This window comes from Thalassophryne amazonica, chromosome 6 (genome assembly GCF_902500255.1).
Source record: "Thalassophryne amazonica chromosome 6, fThaAma1.1, whole genome shotgun sequence".
Classification (NCBI taxonomy): Eukaryota; Metazoa; Chordata; class Actinopteri; order Batrachoidiformes; family Batrachoididae; genus Thalassophryne; species Thalassophryne amazonica.
In genome coordinates, this window is record NC_047108.1 from 26,728,391 (window position 1) to 26,741,771 (window position 13,381).

Genomic DNA, 13,381 nt, shown 5'->3' on the forward strand with positions numbered 1-13,381 from the left:
TCACTTTATTTTTTCCTTGCCTATTTTTGATTGTAAACCTTTATCACACTTATAAAACACAACAAAAACATATACGAGGTCTGTTAGAAAAGTATCCGACCTTTTTATTTTTTTTCAAAAACCATATGGATTTGAATCACGTGTGATTACATCAGCCAAGCTTGAACCTTCGTGCGCATGCGTGAGTTTTTTCACGTCTGTCGGTTGCGTCATTCGCCTGTGAGCAGGCTTTGAGTGAGGTGTGGTCCACCCCTCTCGTATTTTTTATTGCGAATAAATGTCTGAAGGATTTGGAGCTTTGCTGCATCAATTTTTTTCCAGAAACTGTAAGAGACCTCCAGGTAGACACCATTCGGAAAATTTACATGGCTTTCAGGAATGATTTTATGGGGATTACACAGATTAAGGAGTGATCCAGACGGTTTAAAGACCGCCCACAACTGCTGAGAGCGCGACGTGCTCCCAGCCCCCATCGACAGGCTGACACCCCGCTGGAACAACCAGATCATTTCCAACGTGAAGGCTTTGTTGATCCGGGACCTCGTATGACTTTCACAAAAAGGCTGAAGATGTGGACATCAGCACTTTTTTGGTACATTCCACCATTACAGGAGTTTTTTTCATGGAAAGAAAAGCGGAGGGACGTGCCACGGAGCCGTTCATTACGCGGGACAAAACCACCTCGGTGATGGTCTCACAGGACGGCTTAAAGGTGGATTTCAGATGGATTCCGGTTGCTTTTCAGTCGTGTGATTATCCGATTGTGATTGTGCATGAGCTGGACCTGCCCCAACATGTCCTGGAAGGCTTCATCACGGCATTGCTTTGCACCATGCAGCTCCACCGTGACACGCGGAATTCCTCTGCACGTCTGTCTCAATGTCCTGAAAAAATGCTGATGTCCACTCTTTTCACAATTCGTGTGCTAGTCAGACGACATACCGGATCAAGACAGCGTCCAGTTTAGAAATAAACGGCACATTCCACTGTTACAGGAGTTTTTGTCATGGAACGCGGAGCTGCTCCACCGCGACGCATGGCGCAAAGCAACACCGTGATGAAGCCTTCCAGGACATGTTGGGGCAGGTCCAGCTCATGCACAATCACAATTGGATAATCACACGACTGAAAAGCAACCGACAGCCGTCTGAAATCCACCTTTAAGCCGTCCTGTGAGACCAACACCGAGGTGGTTTTGTCCCACGTAATGAACGGTTCCGTGGCACGTCCCTCCGCTCCTCTTTCCATGACAAAAACTCCTGTAACAGTGGAATGTGCCGTTCATTGTGTCACCCAATCTCACTTCTACCTGTTGTTAAAATTCCTGCTAAATTCCTGGCCTGCAGATATTATATCAGAAGATCAGATGGGATTCATTAAAGGGATAAATTAATTTGCTAATATCAGAAGACTTCTTAATGTCATTCACACCCCGGCTCCTCCACACAACCGGAGATAGTCATACAGTAAATGTTAAAGTTGCATAAATACACATTGGTGATACACATGAATATAAGATGATCTAATCTGGGTATAACATTATGGCACCTCTACCCGAACATAGAACATGTGCGTGTGCAAGGTCCGATTATCATACACTTAGAGTACGTCCCTTCAGCTTCACCCTTTTTGCAGTGGGGTGTTTTATGTCAGATCCCCTTTGTGAGACAACTCACATTACCTGGAGGAATGGGCAGGGGTTAGCTTGAATCGGGAACCTTCCAACTGGAAACAGGTGCACTTAACCACTTGGGCACCACTCTGCGTCATTTTATGCACTATTCAGTAAAATTATGTACTCCATAGTGCCAGCACAAGTGTCTCCAATAATTTTGAGTGATTGTATAGTGTAGGGCAGCACAGTGACTTTGTGATTAGCACTGTTGCCTCACAGTGGGAAGGTCATGGGTTCGAGTCCCACCTGTGGCCTTTCTGTGTGGAGTTTGTGCCTTGTCCCTGTGTTTGCGTGGCTTCTCTCAGGGTGCTCTGGCTTCCTCCCACATCCAGAGACATGCCAGTTAGATGGATTGGAAACTTTAAATTGTCTGTACGTGTGTGTGTGTGTGTGTGTGTTTGTTTGTCTATATGTGGCCCAGCGACAGACTGGCATCCTGTCCAGGGTCAAGTGCCTTTATTAGAGAGAGCGGTGACATGACGAGTCCAGAAAAAAAAAAAAAAAAAAAATTATAATAAATCAGTCACATGACTCATGGTACCATCTTGGGGCAAAGATAGCGTTGGCTGTTAATGTGTCTGCATGTAAATCCAGCTATTTTATTTATTTATTCCCTGAAAATGCCACGTTGCTGTGCATTTGGATGCACAAATAGTCACAGCAAGGGCTTCATGATGTACAGATTCCCTTCAGATCTGAACAGTAGAAAAATTTGGGAAAATAAAGTCAGCTGTGTGGAATGGTAGCCGACAACATCATAAAAGCATTGTCAGGTAGGTAAATTTATTGATCAGTCCCATGTACAGTAAAACACAACTAAGCCTTCATCGTATAAACCAGATATTCACAGGACAAAAAAGTCCCAAAGTTTTTGTATTGTTTTCCATGTAATAAACACCATATTTAATGGATTTTATATAGAGGATTTTTTGCTCACATCAGATAAAATGTCCCATCCGATCACAATGTATTTCCATTAAAAACCCCGACGTGCAGAAGTACAAATTAAAGTTCAACTCTGATGCTCCCCAATTTGTGGAAAGTGGGAGAGGAATCATTTCTGTGGTTAAAAGTCCGACTGTTTAGTTTTTTAAACAGTGTTCGGACTCTCACCCACAGCCTGACGTGCACCTGTTAAATCAAAAACAAATGGCTGTGATTTGATACTTTTCTGCTTTTAATCCTTCGTCTGCCATGATATTATAATAGTTTATATAGCACGCACGCTGATAAATGGATCCAAAAAGTCTGCATCACATTTACAGCATGAAGTCAGTAAAAGTGGAAAATGTACAGCTTTCCTTTGATTTGGAGGTGATGATTGTAGAAAGAAAAGCTTGTTGAGGGTCAAATTAGTCCATAATAAAGCATAATCCAGAGACGGAGAACTTTAAACTGTCATACACGTCATTGCTTGACACTCAGTTAAAGAGCAGCAGCTGCATAAATCAGGCTTTAAATTAATTAAATAAATTATTATAAATTGTAAATGTATGTAAATTTGATAGCTTAACTATTTTTATATTTATTTTGAGTGTACCTGTACCTGGATGTGTTGCTGTATGTGGTTAAATGATTTAAAAACATGAAACGTCCATTCAGTAGTTCAGCACAGTTAGACCCATGTTTTGAGTTGACGGCACTCTCCAAACAAGGTAATCTAGTCCAGGGTGTACCCCTGACCAACTAGTCTGGGACAAAGAGATGAAGAAGGTGTGTATGTTATACATACACTCAACAAAAACATAAACCATTTCCCTCAAATATTGTTCACAAACCAGTCTAAATCTGTGATAGTGAGCACTTCTCCTTTGCTGAGATAATCCATCCACCTCACAGGTGTGCATATCAAGAGCTGCTGATTAGACACCATGATTAGTGCACAGGTGTGCCTTAGACTGCCCACAATAAAAGGCCACTCTGAAAGGTGCAGTTTTATCACACAGCACAATGCCACAGATGTCGCAAGATTTGAGGGAGCGTGCAATTGGCATGCTGACAGCAGGAATGTCAACCAGAGTTGTTGCTTGTGTATTGAATGTTCATTTCTCTACCATAAGCCATCTCCAAAGGCGTTTCAGAGAATTTGGCAGTACATCCAACCAGCCTCACAACCGCAGGACACGTGTAACCACACAGCCCAGGACCTCCACATCCAGCATGTTCACCTCCAAGATCGTCTGAGACCAGTCACTCGGACAGGCTGATGAAACCAATCGGTTTGCATAAACAAAGAATTTCTGCACAAACTGTCAGAAACCGTCTCAGGGAAGCTCATCTGCATGCTCGTCGTCCTCATCGGGGTCTCGACCTGACTCCAGTTCGTCATTGTAACCGACTTGAGTGGGCAAATGCTCACATTCGCTGGCGTTTGGCACATTGGGAGGGTGTTCTCTTCATGGATGAATCCTGGTTCACACTGTCCAGGGCAGATGGCGTGTGTGGCGTCGTGTGGGTGAGCGGTTTTCTGATGTCAATGTTGTGGATCGAGTGGCCCATGGTGGCGGTGGGGTTATGGTATGGGCAGGCATCTGTTATGGATGAAGAACACAGGTGCATTTTATTGATGGCATTTTGAATGCACAGAGATACCGTGACGAGATCCTGAGGCTCATTGTTGTGCCATCCAAGAACATCACCTCATGTTGCAGCAGGATAATGCACGACCCCATGTTGCAAGTATCTGTACACAATTCTTGGAAGCTGAAAATGTCCCTGTTCTTGCATGGCCGGCATACTCACCGGACATGTTACCCATTGAGCATGTTTGGGATGCTCTGGACCGGCGTATACGACAGCGTGTACCAGTTCCTGCCAATATCCAGCAACTTCGCACAGCCACTGAAGAGGAGTGGGCCAACATTCCACAGACCACAATTGACAACCTGATCAACTCTATGCGAAGGAGATGTGTTGCACTGCATGAGGCAAATGGTGGTCACACCAGATACTGACTGGTATCCCCCCCCCAATAAAACAAAACTGCACCTTTCAGAGTGGCCTTTTATTGTGGGCAGTCTAAGGCACACCTGTGCACTAATCATGGTGTCTAATCAGCATCTTGGTATGGCACACCTGTGAGGTGGGATGGATTATCTCAGCAAAGGAGAAGTGCTCCCTATCACAGATTTAGACTGGTTTGTGAACAATATTTGAGGGAAATGGTGATATTGTGTATGTGGAAAAAGTTTTAGATCTTTGAGTTCATGTCATACAAAATGGGAGCAAAACCAAAAGTGTTGCGTTTATATTTTTGTTGAGTATATGCCTATTCTGAAAGGTCAGTACAGAACCTCCCAGTTACAGGACCTGATGCTTAGTAAAACTATAAAAAATTACAGACGCTTGAGTGGGTTTTGGTGTGTGCCTGTCATATTCTCATTTTGCAGTAAAGAACAACCTCTTGTATCAAGTATTGAAGAGGTATGATACTGTAGTGGAACAACTTCCAGTGCGACAACACCATTGCTCAACAGTCCTACAATTAGCCCACAACCATTTGTTAGGAGCTCATTTGAGAGTAGAAAAAACAAAGCTGAGGGTGCTGCAGAGGTTCTTTGGGCCAGAGGTTCATAAAGAGGTAAAAAAAACTGTTGTCGCATTTGCCCCAAAGGCCAGATAATTGCGGCAAATCCGCTAGTGTCTTTGCCAATCATTGGAACCCTATTTGAAAGGGTGGGAATGGGTATCATTTGGCCACTTCCCAAAAGTGCTCAGGGACACCAGTGCATCTTTGTCATAGTAGACTATGCCACCCGATATCCAGAGGCTTTCCCTTTAAGAAAGGCTAATGGTAAATAAATGGTAAATGGACTTCATTTATATAGTGCTTTTCCATCTGCATGAGACGCTCAAAGTGCTTTACAAATAATGAGTAACATTCACCCTGATATGAGGATGGTGCCATAAAAGGTACTCACTACACACCGGGAGCAACTAGGGGATTAAGGACCTTGCCCAAGGCCCCTTAGTGATATTCCGCTCAGGCTGGGATTTGAACCGAGGATCCTCTTGTCCCAAGCGCAACACTTAACCACTAGACCATCACCTCCCCTAAATGCTCAACAAATTGCAAAAGAACTATTCCTCTTCAGCAGCAGGGTGGGGATTGTCACTGATCCATGGACTCCCTTCATGTCTAGGGCCATCAAGGACTTATGTGTTTTTTTAAAAGTGAACCATATGAGACCCTCAGTGTACCAGCCCCCAGAGAGATGGACTAGTCGAGTAGTTTAGTAAAACCCTCAAAGCAATGTTGAGTAAGGCCATAAACAGAGACAGAGGGAACTGGGACCAGTTGCTGCCCTACCTTCTGTTTGCCATAAGAGAAGTACCTCTCCTTTTGATTTATTATATACCCACAAACCTATGGGGTCTGCTGGGCATAGCCAAGACATGGGAGGAGCAGCCCTGCCCTCGTCGCTCAATGGTAGAAAAGATAGGGGTGATGCAGGAAAGGATGGGAGCTGTGATGCCGCTCATGAAAGGGCATGAAAGCACAGAGAGAACAGACTGCAGCATATAACCAAGCAGCTCAACACAAAGACTATAAACCCGGAGAGAGAGTACTGGTACCAGTCCCGACAGTGGTAGCATTTTCTTTGCTTTCCAGTCAATTTACTGCTGATGAATTATACCTTAGTATAATATAGTTATACCTTAGACTGACAATCCTGACAACACTGTATGTTTTTGCAATGATTTCAGAAAAGTGAATGAGGTAATTATGTTTGATATTTGTCAGCCATATTGGCTTCTCTTCATTGGCTCCCTGTTAATTCCAGAATAGAATTTAAAATTCTTCTTCTTACTTATAAGGTTTTGAATAATCAGGTCCCATCTTATCTTAGGGACCTCATAGTACCATATCACCCCAATTGGCCTCTACTGGTGGTTGGCTCTCACTGCGGTATTGTATCACTTCCTGTTCCGGAGCACAGCGGTGTTTTGCTGTATCTGTTAGCTGTTTAATCTGTGCAGTTAGATTGATCTAGTTACCTAGATAACGATTTGTTTCACAGTGTTATCTTCACGTGCCTTAACTAAAGCACTCCCTCTGCTGAATCACCTCTAAATTATTTACACGTTATTCACTTTGCGTGTTTTTAGGAATCCGCTAGCTTAGCGCAGCTACTAGCTCTTAGCCGGTTTAGCATGGCGGCTTCTCCTGTCTCTCCCACACTTTTCTGCTCTGGGTGTGAAATGTTTAGTTATTCATCAGCCTCCTTTAGTAGTAATGGTACTTGTAATAAGTGTAGCTTATTCGTAGCTTTGGAGGCCAGGCTGGGCGAATTGGAGACTCGGCTCCGCACCGTGGAAAATTCTACAGCTAGCCAGGCCCCTGTAGTCGGTGCGGACCAAGGTAACTTAGCCGCCGTTAGTTTCCCTCTGGCAGATCCCGAGCAGCCGGGAAAGCAGGCCGACTGAGTGACTGTGAGGAGGAAGCGTAGTTCTAAACAGAAGCCCCGTGTACACCGCCAACCCGTTCACATTTCTAACCGTTTATCCCCACTCGGCGACACACCCGCCGAGGATCAAACTCTGGTTATTGGTGACTCTGTTTTGAGAAATGTGAAGTTAGCGACACCAGCAACCATAGTCAATTGTCTTCCGGGGGCCAGAGCAGGCGATATTGAAGGAAATTTGAAACTGCTGGCTAAGGCTAAGCGTAAATTTGGTAAGATTGTAATTCACGTCGGCAGTAATGACACCGGTTACGCCAATCGGAGGTCCTAAAATTAACATTGAATCGGGTGTGTAACTTTGCAAAAACAATGTCGGACTCTGTAGTTTTCTCTGGCCCCTCCCCAATCGGACCGGGAGTAACATGTTTAGCCGCATGTTCTCCTTGAATTGCTGGCTGTCTGAGTGGTGTCCAAAAAATGAGGTGGCTTTCATATATATTGGCAAAGCTTCTGGGGAAAACCTGGTCTTGTTAGGAGAGACGGCATCCATCCCACTTTGGATGGCAGGCTCTCATTTCTAGAAATCTGGCCAATTTTCTTAAATCCTCCAAACCGTGACTATCCGGGTTGGGACCAGGAAGCAGAGTTGTAGTCTTACACACTCTCTGCAGCTTCTCTCCCCCTGCCATCCCCTCATTACCCCATCCCATAGAGACGGTGCCTGCTCCCAGACCACCAATAACCAGCAAAAATCTATTTAAGCATAAAAGTTCAAAAAGAAAAAATAATATAGCACCTTCAACTGCACCACAGACTAAAACAGTTAAATGTGGTCTATTAAACATTAGGTCTCTCTCTTCTAAGTCCCTGTTAGTAAATGATATAATAATTGATCAAGATATTGATTTATTCTGCCTTACAGAAACCTGGTTACAGCAGGATGAATATGTTAGTTTAAATGAGTCAACACCCCCAAGTCACACTAACTGCCAGAACGCTCGCAGCACTGGCCGAGGGGGAGGATTAGCAGCAATCTTCCATTCCAGCTTATTAATTAATCAAAAACCCAGACAGAGCTTTAATTCATTTGAAAGCTTGACTCTTAGTCTTGTCCATCCAAATTGGAAGTCCCAAAAACCAGTTTTATTTGTTGTTATCTATCGTCCTCCTGGTCGTTACTGTGAGTTTCTCTGTGAATTTTCAGAACTTTTGTCTGACTTAGTGCTTAGCTCAGATAAGATAATTATAGTGGGTGATTTAACATCCACACAGATGCTGAGAATGACAGCCTCAACACTGCATTTAATCTATTATTAGACTCAATTGGCTTTGCTCAAAATGTAAATGAGTCCACCCACCACTTTAATCATATCTTAGATCTTGTTCTGACTTATGGTATGGAAATTGAAGACTTAACAGTATTCCCTGAAAACTCCCTTCTGTCTGATCATTTCTTAATAACATTTACATTTACTCTGATGGACTATCCAGCAGTGGGGAATAAGTTTCATTACACTAGAAGTCTTTCAGAAGCACTGTAACTAGGTTTAGGATATGATTCCTTCTTTATGTTCTCTAATGCCATATACCAACACAGTGCAGAGTAGCTACCTAAACTCTGTAAGTGAGATAGAGTATCTCGTCAATAGTTTTACATCCTCATTGAAGATAACTTTGGATGCTGTAGCTCCTCTAAAAAAGAGAGCTTTAAATCAGAAGTGCCTGACTCCGTGGTATAACTCACAAACTTGCAGTTTAAAGCAGATAACCCGTAAGTTGGAGAGGAAATGGCGTCTCACTAATTTAGAAGATCTTCACTTAGCCTGGAAAAAGAGTCTGTTGCTCTATAAAAAAAAGCCCTCCGTAAAGCTAGGACATCTTACTACTCATCACTAATTGAAGAAAATAAGAACAACCCCAGGTTTCTTTTCAGCACTGTAGCCAGGCTGACAAAGAGTCAGAGCTCTATTGAGCCGAGTATTCCTTTAACTTTAACTAGTAATGACTTCATGACTTTCTTTGCTAATAAAATTTTAACTATTAGAGAAAAAATTACTCATAACCATCCCAAAGACGTATCGTTATCTTTGGCTGCTTTCAGTGATGCCGGTATTTGGTTAGACTCTTTCTCTCAGATTGTTCTGTCTGAGTTATTTTCATTAGTTACTTCATCCAAACCATCAACATGTCTATTGGACCCCATTCCTACCAGGCTGCTCAAGGAAGCCCTACCATTATTTAATGCTTCGATCTTAAATATGATCAATCTATCTTTATTAGTTGGCTATGTACCACAGGCTTTTAAGATGGCAGTAATTAAACCATTACTTAAAAAGCCATCACTTGACCCAGCTATCTTAGCTAATTATAGGCCAATCTCCAACCTTCCTTTTCTCTCAAAAATTCTTGAAAGGGTAGTTGTAAAACAGCTAACTGATCATCTGCAGAGGAATGGTCTATTTGAAGAGTTTCAGTCAGGTTTTAGAATTCATCATAGTACAGAAACAGCATTAGTGAAGGTTACAAATGATCTTCTTATGGCCTCAGACAGTGGACTCATCTCTGTGCTTGTTCTGTTAGACCTCAGTGCTGCTTTTGATACTGTTGGCCATAAAATTTTATTACAGAGATTAGAGCATGCCATAGGTATTAAAGGCACTGTGCTGCGGTGGTTGGAATCATATTTATCTAATAGATTACAATTTGTTCATGTAAATGGGGAATCTTCTTCACAGACTAAGGTTAATTATGGAGTTCCACAAGGTTCTGTGCTAGGACCAATTTTATTCACTTTATACATGCTTCCCTTAGGCAGTATTATTAGACGGCATTGCTTAAATTTTCATTGTTACGCAGATGATACCCAGCTTTATCTATCCATGAAGCCAGAGGACACACACCAATTAGCTAAACTGCAGGATTGTCTTACAGACATAAGGACATGGATGACCTCTAATTTCCTGCTTTTAAACTCAGATAAAACTGAAGTTATTGTACTTGGCCCCACAAATCTTAGAAACATGGTGTCTAACCAGATCCTTACTCTGGATGGCATTACCCTGACCTCTAGTAATACTGTGAGAAATCTTGGAGTCATTTTTGATCAGGATATGTCATTCAAAGCGCATATTAAACAAATATGTAAGACTGCTTTTTTGCATTTACGCAATATCTCTAAAATTAGAAAGGTCTTGTCTCAGAGTGATGCTGAAAAACTAATTCATGCATTTATTTCCTCTAGGCTGGACTATTGTAATTCATTATTATCAGGTTGTCCTAAAAGTTCCCTGAAAAGCCTTCAGTTAATTCAAAATGCTGCAGCTAGAGTACTGACGGGGACTAGAAGGAGAGAGCATATCTCACCCATATTGGCCTCTCTTCATTGGCTTCCTGTTAATTCTAGAATAGAATTTAAAATTCTTCTTCTTACTTATAAGGTTTTGAATAATCAGGTCTCTTCTTATCTTAGGGACCTCATAGTACCATATCACCCCAATAGAGCGCTTCGCTCTCAGACTGCAGGCTTACTTGTAGTTCCTAGGGTTTGTAAGAGTAGAATGGGAGGCAGAGCCTTCAGCTTTCAGGCTCCTCTCCTGTGGAACCAGCTCCCAATTTGGATCAGGGAGACAGACACCCTCTCTACTTTTAAGATTAAGCTTAAAACTTTCCTTTTTGCTAAAGCTTATAGTTAGGGTGGATCAGGTGACCATGAACCATGCCTTAGTTATGTTGCTATAGAGTTAGACTGCTGGGGGGTTCCCATGATGCACTGAGTGTTTCTTTTTATTCACCTCTTTTTGCTCTGTATGCACCACTCTGCATTTAATCATTAGTGATTGATCTCTGCTCTCGTCCACAGCATGTCTTTTTCCTGATTCTCTCCCCTCAGCCCCAACCAATCCTAGCAGAAGACTGCTCCTCCCTGAGCCTGGTTCTGCTGGAGGTTTCTTCCTGTTAAAAGGGAGTTTTTCCTTCCCTCTGTCGCCAAGTGCTTGCTGATAGGGGGTCGTTTTGACCTTTGGGGTTTTTCTGTAATTATTGTATGGCTTTTGCCTTACAATATAGAGTGCCTTGGGGCAACTGTTTGTTGTGATTTGGCGCTATATAAATAAAATTGATTTGATTTGATATCTATCCTATGCCCCATGTTAATGAGCTAATTGAAAGTACCCCCAGTTTCATAACCACACTCTATCTCACAATCGGATATTCCTTTTTCTGCAGAATCGAAAGAGAAAACAGCATTTACTATGCCAGGAGGACTGTGGCAGTACAGAAGGATGACCTTCAGTCTGTTTGGAGTTCAACCACACAGAGAATATGTTGCAGCCAATTTACATGATATAGTGATTCAGAGCCCCGACTGGGAGAGCCATTTGCATCAGATACAGAAAGTGCTGGTGTCACTGCAGCAGGCAGTGTTGATGGCAAACCCAAAGAAGCGCACACTGACTTTCAGTGAGACCAATTATTTGGACTACACCATCAGAAGAGGCCTTGTGAGTCCTCAAGATGTCAATCTTGGTGCCATCCAGAACTGGCCAAAACCCATGACCAAGAAGCACATACGATCATTTTTGGCTCTTGCAAAGTATTACAGATGGCTCATTCCTGACTGTGCCATGGTAGCTGCTCCCTAGAGTACTGACCAAGAAAAAAAAAAAAACTCCAGGATAATGAAGTAGAACCAGACGGCTGAAGAGGGCCCTTTAATAGAGAGTTCATGGTTGAGGCAGATGGGTCTGGGTACTGTACTAGCGCACGTCACTGGAGGTGAAGAACACCTGGATCTATAGTTGAGGCAAAAATTATTGCATAGAGAGAAAAATTAAGTCACAGTGGAGAAAATGTGACTCGCCATAAAATGGGCCCTGGCCACCTTAAAGTATTGCTTGCTGGGGAGTTCACATTGATGGTGGATCATTCTCCATTACAGTGGATGGCTAAGAGTAAATAAACGAACAGCTGAGTAATAAGGTGGGTTTTAGATCTCCAACCCTTTAACTTCTCCATTGTTCAGAGACTGGGGCGGTGCCATGGCAATGCAGATGCACTGTCCAGCCATGATGCCTTTTGGTTGTTTTTAACCTGCCGAGAACGTCAGGCCCGGGGAGAGAGATGTGTGGCATCACCAGGGGACTAGTGATACAGGGAAGCTACATGCCCAGCCCCCAACATCTGTTTTATCCCAAAATTGGAGAAAACATGTGTTAAGAAGCCAACTCAATGGTAGGAATAACATCTGACCCATCAATCCATATGTCCTACAATCATCAGATACCCAGCTGGTACAACCCCAATTCCAATGAAGTTGGGACATTGTCTGCAATGTAACTAAAAACAGAATACAATGATTTGCAAATCCTCTTCAACCTATATTCAATTGAACACACCACAAAGAGAAGATATTTAGTGTTCAAACTGATAAACTTTATTGTTTTCTTTTTGTGCCAATATTTGCTCATTTTGAAATAGATGCCTGCAACATGTTTCAAAAAAGCTGGGACAGTGGTATGTTTACCACTGTGTTAAATCACCTTTCCTTGTAATAACACTCAATAAGCATTTGGGAACTGAAGACACTAATTGTGAGTGTCATGATTGGGTATAAAAGGAGCATCCCCAAAAGTCTCAGCTGTTCACAAGCAAAGATGGGGAAGGATCACCACTTTGTGAACAACTGCATGAAAAAATAGTCCAACACTTTAAGAACACTGTTTCTCAACGTTCAACTGCAAGGAATTTAGGGATTCCATCATCTACAGTCCATAATATAATCAGAAGGTTCACAGAATCTGGAGAACTTCCTACACGTAAGCGGCAAGGCCGAAAACCAACATTGAATGTCCATGACCTTCGATCCCTCAGGCTGCACTGCATTAAAAACCAACATCATTGCGTAAAGGAGCTTACCGCGTAGGCTCAGGAACACTTCAGAAAACCATTGTCAGTTAACACAGTTCATCACTACATCTACAAGTGCAAGTTAAAACTCTACCATGCAAAGTGAAAGCCATACATCAACAACATCCAGAAACGCTGCCACCTTCTCTGGGCTGGAGTTCATTTGAAATGGACAGATGCAAAGTGGAAAAGTGTGCTATGGTCTGATGAGTCCACATTTCAAACTGTTTTTGGAAATCATGGATGTCATGTCCTCTGGACAAAAGAGAAAAAAGATGATACAGATTGTTACCAGCGCAAAATTCAAAACGCAGCATCTGTGATGGTATGGGGGTGTGTTAGTGCCCATGGCATGGGCAACTTACACATCTGTGATGGCACCATCAATGCTGAAAGG